The 20,486-nt window shown below is 44.5% G+C and overlaps 1 long non-coding RNA gene across 1 annotated transcript; it reads right to left on the bottom strand.

The window, feature by feature from the left end:
• Positions 1–12,845: 12,845 nt before the first annotated feature.
• On the bottom strand, positions 12,846–18,626 carry LOC121135471. Its single transcript, XR_005872576.1, has 2 exons — positions 18,471–18,626; positions 12,846–13,303 (listed from the first exon to the last, which is right to left on the bottom strand). It is a non-coding gene; the product is annotated as an uncharacterized LOC121135471 (long non-coding RNA).
• Positions 18,627–20,486: the final 1,860 nt, after the last annotated feature.

Raw genomic sequence — 20,486 nt, 5'->3', positions numbered from 1 at the left:
CCAGATCTTATGGAGGGTTTTTCCTCAGTTGAGACTTCCTCCTTTCAGATGACTCTAGCTTATATCAAGTTGACAAAATTCCAGCCAGTGCAAGATTACAATTAAGAAGAGTCATTTCTTTCCAGGAGCATAAACATCTGGCTTTCCACGTATACCTTATTTCACTGTCTGTAGGCTCATCAGTGTTCCCTCTGGCTGTTGTTGATGTGGATTGGGGACTAGAGATAGAGAGCTATAAGAGCTCAGATGCTCTTACATAAGATGGGAATCGATGGCACTCTGATACAGCTGAGAGCTGCAAGTCTCATAGGCAACTCCAGGATTACTTCTGGAAGGACCAGCAGAGTTTTCTGACACAGTGAACAAAGCACAAGGGAAAAGCCAAATCAAGTACGGTCCACCCCTGACAACTGACAGAGTCCTGACACTGGTCTTTGCTCTCCCCAGCTCAAAGTGGCCTCTCCCAGCCTGACTTTCCTCTGCGCCCAGGACGCCTGGTAAGATTCTTCCTTAGAAACCATCTCCCCATGAGGAATCAGCAGTGATGACTAAGCCAAGGGATCCAATGAGTTGTCTGTTTACACACGGAAGCCAGAGTCAGAAAGAACAAAGGGTGGGAAGGAGAAACCCAGGAAATCCACCATGGACCTAGGAGCTTGTTTGGGTTCAGTGCTCTTTCCCACACTTGCTTAGCAGCTGTAAGCCTGGTCCTTTGTGACTGAAACTTCTCAGGGAAGGCACCAGACCACACACATCAGTCAGGAAGACCGCACAGGGGTGGTGGAAACAGTGCTCACCTACCTACACTCTCCTTAAGGTTTGAATTCAAGGTGTCTCTCCATAAAGCTCAGATATTGAAGGCTCGACCTCTAGCAAGTGGCACTGTTGAGAATGGTTGAATCATTGATCAGTGAATCAATTGATAAATTCTTAGCTGAATGGAATACTGAGTGTTAGAACCTGGTTGGAGAAAGTAGGTCATTGGAGACACTCTCTGAAGGTTTGCTTTGACCCTGGAGCCTTCCTGACCACCATGGGGGAAGCAGCTGTCCTGGGTTACACACTTCCACCATGATGTTTATGTCTTGTCACAGACCTAAAAGCAACAGAGCCAGCCAACCACGAGCCTCTGAAACCATGGCTCCAAGTCTATCTCTCTTCAAGTCTATTTCAATTGGGTGTTTTGTCACAGCAATGAAAAACTAAGTGACATACCTCTTGACATCATTAAGTTTCCCAGCCTCCTTTGCTGTTATGCCAGGTCATATGACCAGTTCCGACCAATGGATTCTATCAGGGATGTATTTCATTTCCACAACAAGCGTGAGAGGCAGTGAACCTCCATCCCTCTTTCCCCACTGTAGTGAATAACAACAAAGTGGATTGAACCTGGGTCCATGAAGTACTAGGAAGAAAAGAACTACAGCCAACTCTGATTAGAACTTGTATGAGCAAAACTAAACTTGTACATTACAAGATTGCTTTACTGATATGTCCAGCCACAGACTTCAATGACAATTACAAATAGTCTGTGATTTTGGTACCAATCTAATCAAGAACAAGCATATGTAACATTTTTATGCTATTTCACAGTTAAAAAGTTTTTTTTGCTTATTTTCTCTTGATACTCATTGGCTCCGTTAACTATGTAGTCTGTCCAAACATCTGAAAAGCTTTCAAAACAAGTATGAGAGACACTGGTACCACCATGTTTACTATTACATTATTCACAATAACTAAGATATGGGATGAGCCAGGGTACCAATCAAGGGATGCATGGATACAGAAAATGGTCCTCATTTTCCTTCTCCTGGGTTACCTCATCCAGCCTTGATGTGATGGTATGTGTTTGATCATATTGTAGCTTGTTATGCCGTGTTTGGTTGATGTACCTTGGAGGCCAGCTCTTTTCTGAGGGGTAGGGGAGAGGTGGGCCTTGGGGAGAGGGGAGGCGAGGGAAGAGACCTGGGGAGGGGAGAGAAAATAAACTGCAGTTGGAATGTAATATATGAGAGAAGAATAAAAATTAAAAATAGAAAAAGAAAATGGTCCTCTGAGCGTGCGCACACACACACACACACCTCACACACACACACACCTCACACACACACACACCTCACACACACACACCTCACACACACACACCTCACACACACACACCTCACACACACATGCACACACACACCTCACACACACACACACACACACACACACACACACGCACACCTCACAGACCCCAGTTATTTGCAATATCACGTAAATTTCATCAGGGTCAATGATTTTTCAAGCCTAGAAACTCCAGGGTACTCCTTGCATTCCCAGGGTGACAGTGGCTCATGATGGCAAAAAGCATTTCATTGAGAGGGCTTGAGATGAAAATGGAGGTTTAAGATGTATGACTATGTGCTCCTGTAAGTTTGTATTTGGCCAACATGTTATATAAATTACAATCAGTGCTACAAGTAACTAATTCTGCAAAAGAAAGAAGACATGAGAGATCAGAAAGGCCTCTAAAGGGCCTTCAAAATTTTAATAGTGTTCAATTTATTAAGCTGAGTTGTGGATGGATAAGTGTTCCTTATACTCTTGCTTATTTTATAAAAATGATGTATCTGATGGTATACATATATTCTGTATGTGTGACATACTCTCATTACGTTTTACAGTCCCTAAAGTATATTGATACCCTTCCCAGGAAGGCATATTCAATCCCTAGTTATGAGTCACTGGATTAATCTGTGAACAATGAAGCAGTAAACAAAACCTGAGGACTTTCAAGTGACTCACTTTATTTTGTAAAAGCATGGTGATGCAGACAAGGTCTAAGCACTTACATAAAAAGTGATGAAATAGTTCTTAGTGTATCGTTTCCTCAGCCTCCTTATCCAACCAAACAGAGAGACATGGGCTTCCTTTACATTAGCAATTCCAGTTTAGAACTGCAATGGATGCTGGAGAGATGCCTCAGTGGTTAAGAGCACTTGCTGCTCTTGCAGAGAACCAGGATTCAGTTTCCAGTACTTCAGATCCAGGGACCCAGTGCCCTCTGGCCTCTGAGCGACCTGAACATGATGCACGTAAACTTATACAGGCATACATATACATATACATACACATATACATATATGCATGCAAGTAAAAATAACCATAATAAGTCTTTAGAGCTGTAATAATAGGGGGAAATACTACCCAAAGGAACAACATGGTAATAAATGTAACAACTCATAAGAATAAAAAGTTTAAATCATTGATGAAAAAATAAAAAATGCCTGTTTTTTAAATAAGGTTTGTTTATTTTTATCTGCTGTTATGTGTTTTGCGGGAATGTGTGTATATACACCGTGGAGGCAGTGCCGTCATTGTAGATCGGAAGAGCATGTGGAGACCTCTGGAACTGGAGGTATGGCCAGTCTGAGCCAGTAAGAACACATTAGCAGGATCCCCTTGACTGCCGAACCATCTCTCCAGCCCCCATGGAGGCTGTCCTAAAAAGCCTGAATGCTTCCATGTTTCTGAACTGAAATGCCCAATATTATAACGAGGATTCTTCTTCCCCAAATGATACACAAAGTGAGTGAAAGCCCAGCTAACTTTTTAGGATTCCTACAGGATTTGAAACGGACTCTCTTTAAAATGTATCTAAGGTGATATCAGAAAGGTTTGAAAAATGCAAGATTGTTGACTTGGTATCAGATAATTTATAAAGATACAATAATTAAAACATTGTGGTATTGACCCCAAAACAGACAGAGAGAAAAGAACAGCAAACCTTGAAATAGACCCATGATTAGTACTGAATTTAGCATATGGCAGAAAATTAGTTCAGAGATAGACTAAGATGTTCAATAAATGTGGGTGGGACTACTGACAAGTATTTTAAAAACATACTTAGAGCCCTAATGCATCCCTATATGCAGCAAATAAAATGCAAGTGAAATAGTCACATGAAGAAAAATAAACTGTAAAAAACTATAAACTATGTGGGAGCATATCTTCATACTTGAAATGGAGGCTTTCTAGAAAAAACAACAATGCAATGCATATTTGATATTATTTGCAAAATTTTATGATGAGAGATACTTAGGGAGAAAATATCAGTAATAAATAGAAAGGGTAAGTTCAAGTCAAAAATTAGAATAAATTTATAAAAATTATTAAAAGACAACTGAAAATTACTTAGCAAAAGGTATGTTAGAACAGTTCACAGGCTGTAAATTTTAACACATAGAAGTGCAAATTCAAACAACAAGATGACATTTTAAAATCTGTTAGACTGGGAAACATTAAGAAACATTGAGAATATCCCATGTGGGGCTAGAATGTGGGAAAAGAAACACTTCCTAAGCCAATGACGGGAGGGTGGGGCACCAACCTGTTCTGGAGAGTTCCAAACCAGCCTCTGACTCAGCAATCTCACTATTCGGAAATACAACTGGCCCAAATCCCCTGACATGCTCAGGGACTCGTATCAAGGAACATTCTCTTGGTCATTGATAGTAATGGATGAACTAGGGAAATGTGTTTGTTGGGATGAAATTGGCAACTTAAACGATGACGAAGTGTGCCTGCCATGAAGTGTGCAGCCCTGCACTGGAAACAGACCTGAGGCAAAAAGAAACAAAGAAGGAAAGGGAAAAAAGGAGAGCCTCAAAACAATGCACCCATTACAACTCATTCGTGCAGGTGCAGGAAATGAGACTGTGCATCACAAAACAAAAATCAGAACCATCTCCAGCAAACCATTATTCTTGCTGGAGAAATGATCTCATGGGTGTGTTGGGAGATAAGATCAACAAGGAGGAAGTTTTAAACCATTGGCATTTGTGTTGTCACTGACTTTAAGAAGCTCATATTTAAAAATTTTAAAGTTGGATAGCGACCGGCAGAGGTGACTCCATTTAAATTCTCTTTGAAGCCAAATTCTTCGCAGTTGTCTTTCTTTTGCCTAGTAGTATGAGGTCATAAAAATGATCCAGTCATCTGAAACACGAGGAGCCAACTCAACAGTTAGTGGGAGTGGTCCTCTGGGGAGGGAGCAAGCACTGGACCCTGAAGAGGGACCTGGTCATTGGACAATTAACAGCAAACCTTCCAATTTAAAACAGAAGAAAACCATAGACAAGAAAGGGAACGTTGTAGAACAAGAGCTGTGTTTCTAGGAAGATGTTTAAATGCATGAAATAAAAATGTTTCATTAGATTGTCAATTGTGTTTATTAGATTTAAGTTATGAAGTAATGCAGACAAGTAAAACGAGCCAATGATGAGGACGGGAACATTAGCGCCTGAGGCTTCACTCTGGGCCACTGGCCTGCCAAGGTTTCTATGACGATGCCACTTTTCTGTGTAGAGCCTTACTTACTGTTTTGTAAAAAACCATCTCAAAGGAGCTTGTGATACTGGCTGGGGCAAACCACTCCCTTGCTGTCATCATTTCCCAAAGTGCTCTGGGCTATCCTCAGGCTTAATTATTCTATGGTACCATTAAGAGCTATTTGGTTCAACATAGGCCTCCATTTGGAATGGCATTACACTTTTGCTTTCATACAATTTTTAAAATAGTTATTTGTATTTCATGTGTATGGGTGTTTCATCTGTATGTGTACCTGTGTACCATGGATGTTCCTGGTTCCCTCAGAGGCCAGAAGAGGTTGTCAGATCCCCTGGAACTGGAGTCATAATCTGTTGTGAGCTGCCATGTGGGTGCTGGGACTCTTACTGGGATCCTCTGGAAGAACAGCCAGTGCTCTTAAAGGCATCCAGATAGGTTTTTATATGTCTCTTCAACATCATTTTCATTTCTCTTAATAAAGGCATTTAAATTTCTCTAGTGGATACTATAATATTTTTGCTGGGCTTATGCACACATACGCTGCATAATTGTCTTCATTGACATGAGTAGGACTTGTCTGCTTTCATTTCTAACTTTCGTTTTCTGATTTTTTTTACCTTGTGCCTAGCAAGCTTGCTAGAATTTCTTGATCAGTACTAATTAGCATTTAGTTCTGGGAGCTTTCAAGATACGCAACCAACCGTGACAATTGCATACAAAGACAATTTTGTATCTATTTCAAGTATTTTCTGCTTTTAAGTTTAATTTTCATCTAATAATAAAAGTGAAGCCTTTAAGAAAACAATGATAAAAGACATAGTTGTGACAGCAGTTCCTTGCTATGCTCACTTGTTGCTAACTGACTGAGGCCAGGGCCTGAACATACAATGCAAGTACTCCACCACAGAGCTCTGAGCTACACTCCAGCCAGATATTCCTAACTTCTGCCACATTCATCTGTGATTCAGAACCCTCAGATGCAGCCACTTGGACTGTTTTGGGCTATTTCCTTATGGCCATTTCACAATACTATACCCTTTTATGTATGTGTGTGAGAGAGTCTGTGGTATATGTGTGTGGTGTATGCACATGTTTGCTCATGCGTGTGCATGTCCCTATGTGTACACACAGAGGCCAGAGGATGACAGGTGTCCTCCTCTATGACTTACTCCTTTGGAGCAGGGTCTGTCCCTGAACTGAGAGCTAGTGCCTTGCAGTGGAGTTGGTGACAAGCAAGCCGGAGTCATCCTCCTGTCTCCACCCCCAACAGCACTGGGCTTACAGGCATCCAGACCACACCCAGTTTGTTGAACCTCAGATCTTCAAGGTTGTGCCCCAAGCACTGAGTAATACCCCCAGCCCTCAAATACTATGTGCCATGCTAAATGCTTAGACTGGTTCTTTCTTATTTATTTATTTCTTTATTTATTTAGGTTTAAACATTGTGTCCTGACCTCTTACAACAAGAATTTAGCTCTCTTATACCATCTCTTACCCCTGTGCATATTCTATTTCTCTTAACATGATTTTATCATGTCAAAACAATTTTTATAATCACTTAGTCATGCCTGTGTAACCAGTATCTGTAGCCAAATCATCTACTTGATGACTAAATGTCTTTCATTGGCTGTTCAGCTTTCCTTTTTGCTGGAATTAAGAATGGCTATAATCTTCTTGTTTGCCTCTCTCTGTGCAGGATAAGTATATGCCAGTCTTACTGTTTTGTTTGACTGGTCATCAAGATCTCTGAGAATAGACCATGCTCCAAGAATGTAAGCACATATATCAATGATCACTTTTCTGTGTTTTTTGGAGGTTCCTTTCCTGTGGCCATGTATCTTCTTGCTGCAAATGGAATCAACTGTTCTGAGAGGTAGCAAGGCTACTATCCTGTTCTGTTCACTGGGATTGCTAGAAACATCCCTGTGCCCCTAGGTTGTGTCTTCTTGCTCCCTTGGTTCCCGTCCCCCATAGCATTTCTCTTTCCTGATTTATCCCTTGCAGTAGATAAATGAGAGATGGTGAGAAAGAGAAGGCCATTCTCCTCACTTGTTGGAAAAATGAAAAAAGAAACACAAATGATTAACTCCAGAGAGCAAAGTTGAGAAGCTGTGCTCACCCAAGATGATGTGGGAGAGGATCCCGGGTCACCAGCAGGGAAAGCCAAGAGAAAGATGCCATCTCTGGGAATTCAGCAGGTACATCATCTGGAGGCAGCTCTTGGTTTACTGACTTAGCTATGACAGATAGCACAGAAGAATTTTTGAAAGCACCCCAGGATGGCAGAATTTCCAATTTAGTAGATTTGTCTTTGTATAGAAAAAATGTGGGGGTCCATCAACAATAATTTAACTCAAGGGTCTATTAGGCCAAAATTGTAGGAGAAAGAAGAACCCACCCACCTCACCTGAGAGGTCAGATTCTATACTGATGCTGCTTTTGAGAGCACTTGATCATCCAACAGATTTGCATGTTGGTCTCCGATAGGGATAGAGTGGGCAAGAGTCCCAAGAGAGATGTACAATGAGTGACTGTCCTACGTCGCATCATGAGCCTTGCTATAGTTTGGAAATAAACTGTCTCCAAGAAGGTTCACACTGTGAAGACTTGGTCCCCAGGATTAACCCCTGAGAGATGAGTGGATGATAAGGACTCTGGTCTAATCTATGGATTAGTCTGTTGATGGGTTGTTGTATAAGACTGGATGTACCATTCGCTTTCTCTCTCCCTCTACTTCTCTCTCTTGGCCGCCACGAAGTGAGCAGTCCCCCACCCCCAAAATGGTGCCAACTAACTAGACTATAATCTCTGAAAACAAAGCCTTCCTTCCTTCCTTTGGCAGTTTATTTCGGGCGTATTCCCCCCCTGACAGTGACCACAGGGTGACTAACACAAGCCTAAGGATCTATGGCCTCAGAATCCCACCTGAATCAGGGCTGTAGCAGAAACTTTTGTGATACCCTGCAGACCAAGAACCGTATCACTGAGCCACACTCCCACCCAAAACATGCAACAGCATCTGAAGCTTTAAACAATATCTTCTGAGAATCCTGAACTATTAAAGTGACCCAGAAAACTTGATAGAGCCAAATGGGATTTCTAGGAAATATTTTAAAAATCATATTCAGAAATTTGTAACTCAATCAACACATTCTACAAAAGGTAAGAAAAAGTTGAAGAAAGAATTTGGGAATGGAAAGGTGGGTCCACAGAAAACATACAGAATGAAGCAGAGACAAAAAAAAAAGACAAAAACCAAATAACAAAAACAATCCAGTATAAAAGAGCTGAAGAACTATGGAGGTAGAGTCTGGATTTTAAAATGCAGCATGAGCCGGGCGGTGGTGGTATACACCTTTAATCCCAGCAGAGACAGGCAGATCTCTGTGAGTTTGAGGCCAGCCTGCTCCACAGATCGCGTTCCAGGACGGGCTCCAAAGCTACGGAGAAACCCTGTCTCGAAACAAACAAACAAAAAAGTCCAGCATTCATTTAGTGAGAATCAGAGTAGGGGAGAAGAACATGACATGTTTGAAGGGATAATGGTCAACCCTTTCCAGAACCCTCAGAAAATGCTTCAGCACAGTGCTCCTTCCAAACCATAACAAAATTTGTTCTGCTGTCACATCATTGTGCGTGTTAGAAGGACATACAAATTGTATTAAACAAGATCTGCCCCACCCCTCCCTGGAGTGTAAATCCAATGCCAGTGTGATAAGGCATTTCAGGATCAGCCCCCAGTCTGGATCCCAACTGACAGGGCGTGGAGGGTGTTCTTGAGTTAGAATCCCTTCCAGTTCTCCCCAAAGAGCGTGAGCTAGCTCTCTCTCTCTCTCTCTCTCTCTCTCTCTCTCTCTCTCTCTCTCTCTCTCTCTCTCTCTCTCTCTCTTTCTTAAGTCAGTATTTTGGTTTAAAAAAGTGCAACTTCCTCAGAGGATGAAAAAGAAAAACCCACACAGTTCTATATCAACAACCAAAGCCAAGGAGCCAGAAAAAACTTCACATACTGTGTCTTGTCATGAGTTACAATCATTGTTCTTGGAATTTTCTCAAGGGCTGGCTCCCTTCCTTATAAACAAAGCTACGCATCATTCTTGAGGCTGTCTGATAACTGGGATGCAAGCAGTCCCAGTGATTTTTTTTTCAGTCTGAAGAGTGATGCCCAGTGGTCCCCAGTAGAGTATTCCCATCTGAGACCCACACAGACACAGACTGTTCCAGATATTTCACCTATGGTACTCGGGAGAGTTTCCTTCTCTATCCCACACGCTTACACTTTTCTCTGCCTAAATATGTCACAACCCCAGGGCTAAGGCTTCACAGAGCCATGAGTGGGGACTGAGCTCCTTGAGATGTCTGGCTCAAGAACCAATAGCTGGTACAGTATGTTCCTTGTTTGCAAGTTAGTCCTGCAACAAAGTTTACAAGATAGAGTTTAATGACCTCTTGGATAAAGAGATAGATAGAGGCTCAGAGACAGCTTAAATAAACTGGACTTAAAAACAAAGGAAATAATTGTTGGCAAGTCCCTGAGTCATCTTTTCCCCTGCTTCCCTCCCTCCCTTCCTGTTTGTGGTGCCAGGGCATTAGGTCTTTTGCATAGGGGGTCTCAATGCTCTGTCTACTGTGTCACTGCATGGTGGACAGATGGTTGGGGCACATATGCTGAGAGTGTGGGGGGATGTTAACAGGACAGACAGTTCAGAGTTGGGACCGGTGGGAAGGTCATGGGTCTTTAAAAACATGCTTTTGGGAAGGGTTAGTGTAGTCACCATGGGTCCTTAGTTCTCGGTTTCTAGAACTGACTTCCTTTTGCCATGTGATCTCTTCCTCTCTCATGAGTTCCCACAATGTTGTCATATGTCATATTGTGATATGGCTACAGAGACTCTGGCCAGAGCTGACACTATGCTGTTTAGACATTCAGCATTTAAAATGAGCTAAGTAAACTTCTTTTCTTTATACACTATGCAGACTCAAGCGTCTTTACTACAGTAACAGAAAATGGGCTAATACTGTGACTCAACAGAGCCCCCGGTTCCTTTAAAGCTTAGTAAGGGAACTCCATCCCCTTGGGCTGGTGAGGTACTGGTTATTTCTCCACAGACACGGCTGACCACAGGAGATAAACAGTAGATGACTCACGGGGATTCTCAGCCACCTTGAGAGTCTGCTGTCTACAGTGTCTGGCTCTCCCCTTTCCTAGCCCTCCCCACCAAGCACTCTTCCCTGCTCATCAACCTTCCGTGGCTCCTCATTGTTTCCAGGCTCAAGGCCAGACTCGTTTGTCGGGTTTTCAGAGCCTTCCTTAACCTAATCCCAATAACAGTCCAACTGGACTCTCAATGCTCATCTCTCTTCTGGCTCTGACACACAGGGTGCCTTGGAGGGTGTTTAGAAGTGCGTGCAAGCATTTGAGTTGACACAAGGATGGAGGTGGCAACTGGCATTTAGTGGGCATGGTTCAGGTGTGAGAATTTCCCTCTGGGGCCCTAGAAAATCCCACACACTGACTGCCACCCGGCCCCGGTGTCAGCACTAGTCCTGCTGAGGAATGCCGTTTGATGCTGGCCCGTCTTTCGTCACTCTCCACTCATCAAGTCCATTATGTGTGTTTCTTGCTGAGGTCCCATCCCACCTGGGAGCCTCCTTCCCCCATCCCTGTTTCTCCGTGTTTCACCCTTGTGAAACCTGGTTGCTGGACGTGTATCTGAAGTCACCTCTAACCCTCAAGTCAATGACGACATGAGAGGCTAGTGGGCAGACAGGAAGGATATGGAAGCTAGAATCGTACAGACCCACGTTCGAGTCTTGTGCTGCCACTTTACCCACAATAAACATGGAGAGCCACTTCCTCCAGCCAGCCCTCACCTCTGACGGAAGCATGGCAGCTAGCCTACCCGAGGTCAGGGAAAGTTCTCAGTGTTACCTAGCATGTGGCTGGAGCTCCACTGCAGCCATTACTAACAAGAGGCCTTTCAAGGGGTTCATATTCAACAAGCTCTTGTGGAACTGGCGTCTACCCTGCCAAGCCTTCGTGAAACAAAAGCGATGGTTTCCTTATTCTAGACAGGGACTGCACAGACAGAGATTTTTTAAAAATTTATCTATAGAAACTGTCATGGGGATAGGCTAGTTATTAGAGGGAGAGAGTTTGTTCCTTTTGTTTCCCATCATGTTGTACCTTCTGCCATCAGATGAGGTAGCAAGGAACTGCCCCCACCAGATGCTGGTGCCTTGGTCTTGAACTCCCTAATCCTCTAGGACTGCAGAAACAGATGTATTTTCTTTATAAGCTACCCATTCTGTGGTACTCTGTTACAGGGGTGGAAAACAAAGGCAAGGTGATTTTTAAAGCCCTGGAGAAATAGTTTACATTCAAGGTGTTGAATCTGCTGCATTCAAAGACAAGACAAAGAACTGATGTAGCCAAACCCTGGACAATGAACAGTCAGAGTGTTCTGGACCATCCTGGTTGAAGGAGCAAGGGACAGAAGTGGGAAGGGCTGGACCTTAGGTCTAGCCCTGGTTCTGCTTCAGAGCCGCCAGAGGGTTCTGAGTGTCTCTCGTGGTTGCTCTGGTCATTTGTCTTCTTACCTATGCTCTGCACAGTGGTCGATACAAGCTAATTCAATGAGTTTGATGACCCAGTTGGGAACAACTGGCAAGCACTTGCTGCTCATGCTTGTTTTCCCGCTAGACCTTCCTATGGAGGACTTGCGCCATCCACAGCATCCTCTTGAGGACATCCAGCACTCTAGGGTTTACCCCAGATCCACTGAGGGCTTCCATCTGTCCAGATGTTGATTATGATCCTAGGCCTGGGCTCTGTTAAGTGGTTCTCAACTGTAGAGAGCTGCGAAGTGCCGCACCCTTAAGATGGTGCTGGCTTCCGCCTTCTGCTAGCCCGACAGCAGGTGCTCTCTGATAAACAACTCCTTATTTGGTCAAGGCTGGATATCAGGCTTGCTTCCGCGTATGTGGACCTATCTGCTGTCACCACTTGGCTTACCGGGGTTGGCCGCCCAAGGGTTTTTAAGCTGTGGGCGGGCACTCGCTGGGGTCAGAAGATTGTTCAAGGTTCCTGAATAAACTGCTTAAAGAAGAGTCTGAGCTTTGCGTCTTCCTTGCTGGTCGAGGTGGGTGTGAACACTCAACCTTCCAAATGCTGTGACCCTTGAATATAGTTTCTCATGTTGGGCTGACCCCAAGCTCTACAATTATTTTCACTGCTACCTCGTAATCGTAATTGCAATGTAAATATTTCTGTTTTCTGATGGTCTTAGGTGACCTATATGAAAGGGTCATTTGATCCCCCAAAGGGATCACGAGACCCACATGTTGAGAACTGCCATTAGCCCTGCTCTTGACTGTTGCCTGCAAATGAACTCCCTGACCCTCTCCTTCTGTCTCCTCTGGCTCTGTTCACAACACCAGGGCATGGGCAGCACCATCAGGACTGTGGGTCAGAAGCACCTGTGCCCAAAACCCAGTATCAAGAAGCTACGATGCTGTTTGTTTCACTCATTCTTCACGGTAAGGCCTGCTGTTCGGACAGAGAAGGAGGGTGAGATTGACCAGGACCAGCTAGGGTTCCTCTTCTCTAAGTGGGAGGCAGCTGTGATGGCGTGAGCCTACGAGCCTCAGGGAATTTGCTGACAGACCTGCATGTGAGCATCCAGGCGGCACACTCCAGAAAGCGGTATCTCAATGAGAGCTGTGACCTGAGTTCAAGAACAACTGCACACACAGGGGAGATTGTTACAGAGGAAAAGGCTGGCAGGGACCAAACCCATCCCACCTCCTAGGAGCTGGGGAAGACAGGCTTCAGTGAGAAAAAGCGCGTGTCCTTCTCTAGCTTCATCCAGCTGGCATAGACAAGCAACCCTGCCGGGGATCCATCGGAGGCCTTCTGCAAACCTTCTTCTACTCTGCCGTCTTCCTCTCAGAGGTTTTACTGCAGCACGAAAACCTTAACAAACCAGAAAATAGGCCAAATTTAAAACGTATTAAGACTGTAACAATTACAAAGAAAAAAAGTCACAGTAATACAACAGCTCCAAACTTACCATTATGGCCTAGATCTCAGCATTGACAAAGAAGCAGCCTTAGGATGGTGGCCCCAAGGCCACTAAATCCCAGAGGAATTGTCCTAACCATTCAACTGAAGTATCAGTTCTGGAGAGGCGCATGGTCTCCAAGGCAGAGAACAGACCCACTCACCGAAGACTGCCATCAGAGAAGTAACTGGGAACATGTCTTTAGTCTCTGGATTCACTCAAGTAAATGGGATAATTTAATTTTAACTGCTTCTTGAGCATCTTGGGCCCAGCTTGAACATTTTAGTGACATGACATTTGTACCTCACACAAAGCATTCGTGACCCTGTATCATGGCAAAAACAGACATTTCAAATCTTCTCTAGAAATGTGGAAGCAGATAAAATATGGATAAAAATCCACCAAACAAAGTGGAAAGGGGAGAGTGGGGAGACTCATGGGCTACCCTTGCATGGCCCTTTGGAGGCTTGCAGCTGCCGTGTGTATTCCCAAATCCTGGTACTGGCCACGTTCCCAAATCTGAGTGGCACCTGAAGACATTTGGAAGAAAACACCAGTTGGCGAGGGAAAGTGGTAACGAGGGATGATTTTTGGACCAGGCACCCCAAGGAAAGTAACAGTAATGCTAATCAAGTGACTAGAATTGGTTTCCCACAGGCTGTCCCAGAAACAATTGGCAAAGACTATCTTTCTGTTTTTTAAGCACAGTTGACCAAAATCCATCTTCCCCAGAATTTATTAACTCCTCGTCGACTTGCTTTTAAAACTCTGGAGGTTTTGGAATTCAATAAAGCAATATGCCATGTTCCGCTGAAAATTCCTTGCAAACACACAGTTTACAATGAATTCGAAAGGAACTGAAGCCAAGCCACAGACCCTGGCTCAGGATATCTGTGATGAAGTGGGCTCCATTTGGTGCACACACTGAGTGGGGAGAGGTCCACACTCCAATGCCAGGGGCCCATCGACTAAAAGACTGATGGGAATAGTTTAATCATAAAGCAGGGCACACCATGGCTCCTGGGTTTTCCCTGGTGAAACACCTATTTTGTGGAGATGTCCAGCCAACCTTCCCAGGGCTACCTTTTTCAAGAACTTTTGGGCATTGGTGGAGCAAACCTATAATCCCAGGACTTGGGAGGTTGAGGCAGGAGAATGTCAGGCTTAAGGCTAGCCTGTATATAATATAGAATGATCCTGTCCTACTCTTACTGCCCCAACATACACGTTTCTATTATATCTACTGACATGACCTGCTAGGGCAATCCAGCAGTGCTCAGCCTAGGGACTGTCCCACTTAAGTTCCACCCTGTAACTGGTGTTTATGCCTGTGTGCACGGATTTGTGGGATGGAGAACTTCTGGGTTCACCTGAAACAAGTCTTTACATTCCACAATTTGTTCAAAGGAATTGCGGAGGGGAGGACACAGCAAACAATGCAATGACTTATCTCAGAAGTGACCTATAGATAAGAAATGTGGGTTCATTTACATTACAAGAGCTAGCTATCGACCGAGCACTTATAATTAATAATGAGCCTCTGTGTGGTTATTTGGGAGCTGGCTGGCAGGACAGAAACTTCTGCCTTCATCTGAGAGCATGACCTGTAAACGTTGGGCTGAAGGTCACAGATCTAGAAAGGGCTATGGAGTGACCCCAGCCTGGGCTTGTGGTATTCAGTCTCTTTTTCCCAGGTCACAGTCAGAATACAGAAGGAAAGGAGAAGGGTGTGGGAGTCTATTCCTCCTCTTTACAGTGCTTGTGGGAGCCGCAAGGTGCTGCCTGCATACCGAGGACCACCTCCACCATGATAGAATTATGCCCCATCTCACTCCTGGGGCAGGCACAGTCGATGCAAACCCTCATCTGATGTTACCAATACAGGTGGATTTTCCTCTGACCTCTGACTGGGGAAAATATCCCCAGCCTCCTGATCTGCTCACATTTCTACGGCCCCAGTGTCGCTGAGGCCAAATAAGGCATTTCAGCTGCTCCCAAACAATCCTGGCATTGGGCTCTGCCAGCGGAGCCCCTCTCTGCACAGGAGGCAGGGAGTCAGAGGGGCTCCATTTACTTTTCTTGTGGCCCATAGGGAGGAATCAGGAGTGTTCAGGGCAGTGGCTCACGACCCCACTGGAATTGAAAGACCTTTTCACAGAAAACACATATTTATATTTATATTACAACTCAAAACAGTAGCAAAATTACAGTTGTGAAGTAACAACGAAAATGATGTTATGGATGTGGTGGCGGTCACAACAACATGAGGAACTGTATTAAAGGGTCACAGCATTGGAAAGGTTGAGAATCACTGCCTTAGAGGCCAGCTGGGAGTTGTAAAGGAGACTTGGTAAGGTTTCCCGGTTACAGACACAGAACTTCCATCCTGACATTGCTCCCTAGCCGGATGATGCCAGGGGTTGTGGGGCTCGGGTCTTCTCTGTCCTCGACTCTAAGCCAAAGACCGAAGTTGTTCAGGGGGCATGCAAAGGTCCGTCCTTTCTTTCTCAGAGCTGCAGCTGGTGCCCATAACAAAGGCTGAGTTAGGCCCTGGACTCCTGAGGGGACCCCACAATAGTAATTCACTAAGGAGGGCTTAGAGTCGGGCTATCCTGTTGGTCACACCCTTTCCTTCTCTTCTGCACCTGGTTTGGAGTCTGTTCCATTCATTCTGGGAGTACAGTTTCTTGAGAAGGCCCTGCCCCTCACACCCTGAGGATCTCCCCAGCTTCCCAGATATCCCTGCACTCACTCCTGTATATGCTTGCTCACTGCTGGTATGGTATCTACCAACAGGGCAGCGTCAGCCCATTAGGCATCCTGGCTTGTGGGGAAAGTTGGAAGTCCCTATTGGGAATCTGGATCTTCACTGGGAACAGCGAGGTGGCAGGCTGGGTAAATGCTTTTCCTGGAATTCCCTCTTCATTTCTGGAAACCCAGGCTGAGTGGTGTGAGCCTCCTTGACCACTGCATCTGTCATGATTTCTTTGGCTGTCCTCATGGAAGCCGTTTCCGTTCTGTTACTTCCAGTATTCCCTTTCCGGCACCCTGTCACCCCATCCTGAGGTCTCTGGCTCTCTGGCTCCAGTGAAGCGCCTACTCTATTTCTTATGAACTAGGGAGCTCTGCACCGGATCTGCCTGAGAGTCACGCCGATGACTAGAGCGTTGCTTAACCTTTGGCAGGACACATGTTTCCCCACTTAACTACAATTATTAAGTTTTTCTCCCACTCAGATTTTTTAGTCTTACATATTATATTATTTTTGGCTGTGTGTGTGTGTGTGTGTGTGTGTGTGTAGGGGTGTAAAGAACAAAAAATACCATTTTTTCTATTGAAAATCACACTGTGTACTTAAATTTGAACTTTTCTCCCTATAACAAATATCTAAGAGCTATCTATATATAACACTAAGTAAATACTCCCCTTTTAAAAAGCAGCTTTCTGCCGGGCATTGGTGGTGCACCCTTTTAGTCCCAGCACTCGGGAGGCAGAGGCAGGTGGATCTCTGTGAGTTCGAGACCACCCTGGTCTACAAAGTGAGTTCCAGGACAGCCTCCAAGACAATACAGAGAAACCCTGTCTGGAAAAAAAAATCATCAGCTTTCTGAAAAAGTCCCTTCTCTTGGTCGTCTTACTCATGCCTTTCTTGATTGTGGTGGTTTGAAACAAAATGACCTCCAAAGGGGGTGGCACTTTTAGGAGGTGTGGCCTTGTTGGAGTGGGTGTGGCCTTGTTGGAGGAAATGTGTCACTGTGGGGTGGGCTTTGACGTCTCCTATGCTCAAGCTACCCCCAATGAGGCAGTTCATTTTCTGTTGTCTGTGAATCAAGATGTAGGACCCTCAGCTACTTACCTAGTGCCATGTCTGCCTGCATGCTGTCATGTCCCACCATGACGACAATGGACAGAACCTCTGAACTGTAAGCTGCCCCAATTAAATGTTTTCCCTTGTAAGAGTTACCATGGTCATGGTGTCTCTTCACAACAATAGAAGCCCTAACTAAGACATTGAGTTTAGATAGTTCTTGTTTAATGACCAATCAGACATGATGTCTTTTGTACATCCAAGGAGCTGAATGGACCTCAGAAAGAGTAACCCTACATTCTGCAAAGTTAAGTGTCACTTATGGGCTTTACTCCTGAAATAACATGGGTGGGCTGAAATCTAAATCACAAATCTGGATTTCCAAAATTTGTTTGTTTATTTTAAATCATTCTACTTTTCAAATCCAGAATCATTGTCACCTGCTCCATAGGAGTTCCCTTTTCTTGGAGGATCTGTGAGAGATCATATCCAAGATACTAGTCAGGGAAGAGAATGGAGCAGCTGTGACCACCACACTGTAAGAATCCCAGACCCATCTATGTCCCACCAGATCCAGGCTTCACTTGCTCCCAGGCCCAGCTGGAGAGAACTCATGGAGCCATTGTTGAGGACCCTCTGCCTTCTGGGGTGTCTTGTCCTGAAGAGAATGTGTTTAAAGTTCCTAGTCAGAATCACACTAGATTCTCCTGTGACTGTCATTCCTTAGTGATCTCTGTCTCCTTAGGGAACCACCATTTATACTCAGGTGTCTACAGAATAAGTCTGTTCCATACTACAGAGGTGCCAGCCCAGAGGACTGGAGCCAGGAGACAGCCTACATGTCTCATGCAATAGACACCATGCTCATGCCCATCCTGGGCTGCTGCAGGTGACACATCTCCCTGACTAAGGTGTGGTGGTCTCTTTATCCCCCAGAAAATGCCCCTTATGCAGAAGCCTTATTTCACAGTCATATGCTTACCTCTTTACCCTAAACTCCCTATCTGAAGGTGGGGTGGTCTCTGGGAAGTAGTCCCACCAGAAGGTACCCCCCTCCATAGACTAAATCAACCATCCTCCCATCTGGCTAGATGAGTCTATCATTTGCTAGTGGAAGACAAGCAGATACTCTGAGTGCCACTTGGGTTGGGAACCTTAAGTAGCAGATGTGACTGACTTGTCTAGAGTCTTCATTCCACTCACCAGCTGGAGAATGAACATGACAAAGGGCCATGGAAAAGCCAAGACACACTTATCACTCACATACATACCACATGGAAGAGCCAGGTTTCTCACAAGACAGGTGGAAGACAGCCTCTGTTGAGCAACCACCACTGCTTTATGCTCTGTCTGGTGGCACTGGCATTCTAGAAGCAAAGAGAGAGCTGGAGTGGAGTCAAGCTATACCTGCCCCCAAAGTCCCACCCCTAGTGATGTATTTCCTCCAGCAAGGCTCCATCTTCTCAAGGTCCCATTACCTTCCCAAACAAGCGCCATTGTTTGCTGAGCAAGAATTCAAGCTCATGAGCCCATGGGGAGCATTTTACATTTAAGTCACAGCGTAAACTAAATATGGAGCAAACTCACTTCTTCTTTAAGTTTCTTTTTGTCAGATCTTTTGTCACAGCAACGGGGAACGCAGCCAATGCAAAACAGAGTTTGTGTCTTTCATGACTGGAATTCCAGCTGTAAGTTTCCCAAGGCTGCTGGTCTACCTCCCACCATGAGGAAACATCAAATCAAATTCTTGAAAGCAAAACAGGCGATTGAATGCCTTGAGTCAAACATAAGATTTGCACCTTAGAAAAAAAACCTCCCAGTGTGTCTGCCATATGAAAGATCTGTAAAATGGAAGTCCAATTTCTCAATTTGAAAATAACATAGAGACATTCTGAATGGATACAACACGAAGCTTGTGAAGGGGACATGAGAGTTACACAAGGAGCAGTAGTTAGAAAGAAAGTGGGGCATCATTCTTGGTGCCTGACACTGTCCTCACCCCTACTTCCCAATTACTCTTTTCTTCTCTGCCCCCTAATCTATTGTATGAGGGACTCTAGGCAACTGAATGTTTTCTCCAAGTGTTTTAGCACTAAGGTTGTGATGCTCACCCAACCTTCTACGATGTCTGCATTAAGAACCAGGTGTGGGAGAGGGGAGATGGTTCAGTGGGTAGAAGCCCTTGTTCTGCAAGCATGAGGACCTGAGTTTAAATCCCTAACACTCTCCTAAAAAGTTAGGCACAGTCACATGTATCCATAACCCCAGCATTAGGAGGATGGAGGTAGCCTAGCTGAAACAACACATTTATGGTTCACTGAGAGACTCTGCCTCAAGAGAATATGATGGATATAGATAGAGGAAGACACTGCACATCCTGCTTTGATCTATACATTTGTGAGCATGGGTACACACACTTATCACTCACATACATACCACATACTCAACACACAAAGTACTCACACACACTTCACCCCCCTACACACACACACACACACACACACACACACACACACACACACACAAATAGGTGCTTAATGAATCAAGGTCCCAACACTAATGAAACTTACAGTCCTGCAGGAGTAGAGACCCCACAAAAGATGACATAGGGACATGGGCATGAAGAAATTGCCTATCTTATCTAGGTGGAGTGTCTACAGAAAGTTTCTCTGAAATAGGTGAACTTCTCAGCTAAAACCTACAAGATGCCCAGGGTTTAAACTCTAGAAGGGACAGTCTAAATGGAGTCTTGACCCAGGCCACACCCAAGTGACAGAGGCAGTTAGTGCAGAGACAGTTGGGAAGTAACTGAAATGCCAAGAGAAATGCCAACAAAGAAGGTAAACTTCTCCCCGGAAGCAATGTCAGGATACAAACCTGGCATGGGAAAACAGGGTGGGTTGGCTACCATACATTAGAGACTAAAACACTCTCAATTTTAAGCTACTACCTGTTCTAGATATGTTAAAGTGTGAAAACTAAGTATTAGAATACGAAAGATGAAAGCTTGGCTGTTGAATTCAGGGGGAAAATAAGTTTCAGGTAACTCACACCCAGAAATGAGGCAGCCCCATGGAGGGAGTGTTCATGCAAAGTACAGCTCAAAGGTTTGGAAAGTCTGATTGGAAAGTAAAATACAAAACTTTTAAGGCAGAACTGAGAAACTAGAGTTACTCTCCAAAGGAAATTATGTAATCTTGAGAGTCCCCTCTGTCAAGGAGCATGAACAACTATAGCCATATTCAAGACAGAGACCCTGAAAAAAATCCACATTGTCTTTCTGTTAG

This window comes from Mesocricetus auratus, unplaced genomic scaffold (assembly GCF_017639785.1).
Source record: "Mesocricetus auratus isolate SY011 unplaced genomic scaffold, BCM_Maur_2.0 Super-Scaffold_4256, whole genome shotgun sequence".
In the NCBI taxonomy this organism is placed as follows: Eukaryota; Metazoa; Chordata; class Mammalia; order Rodentia; family Cricetidae; genus Mesocricetus; species Mesocricetus auratus.
This window is presented reverse-complemented; position numbering and strand designations above follow the sequence as displayed.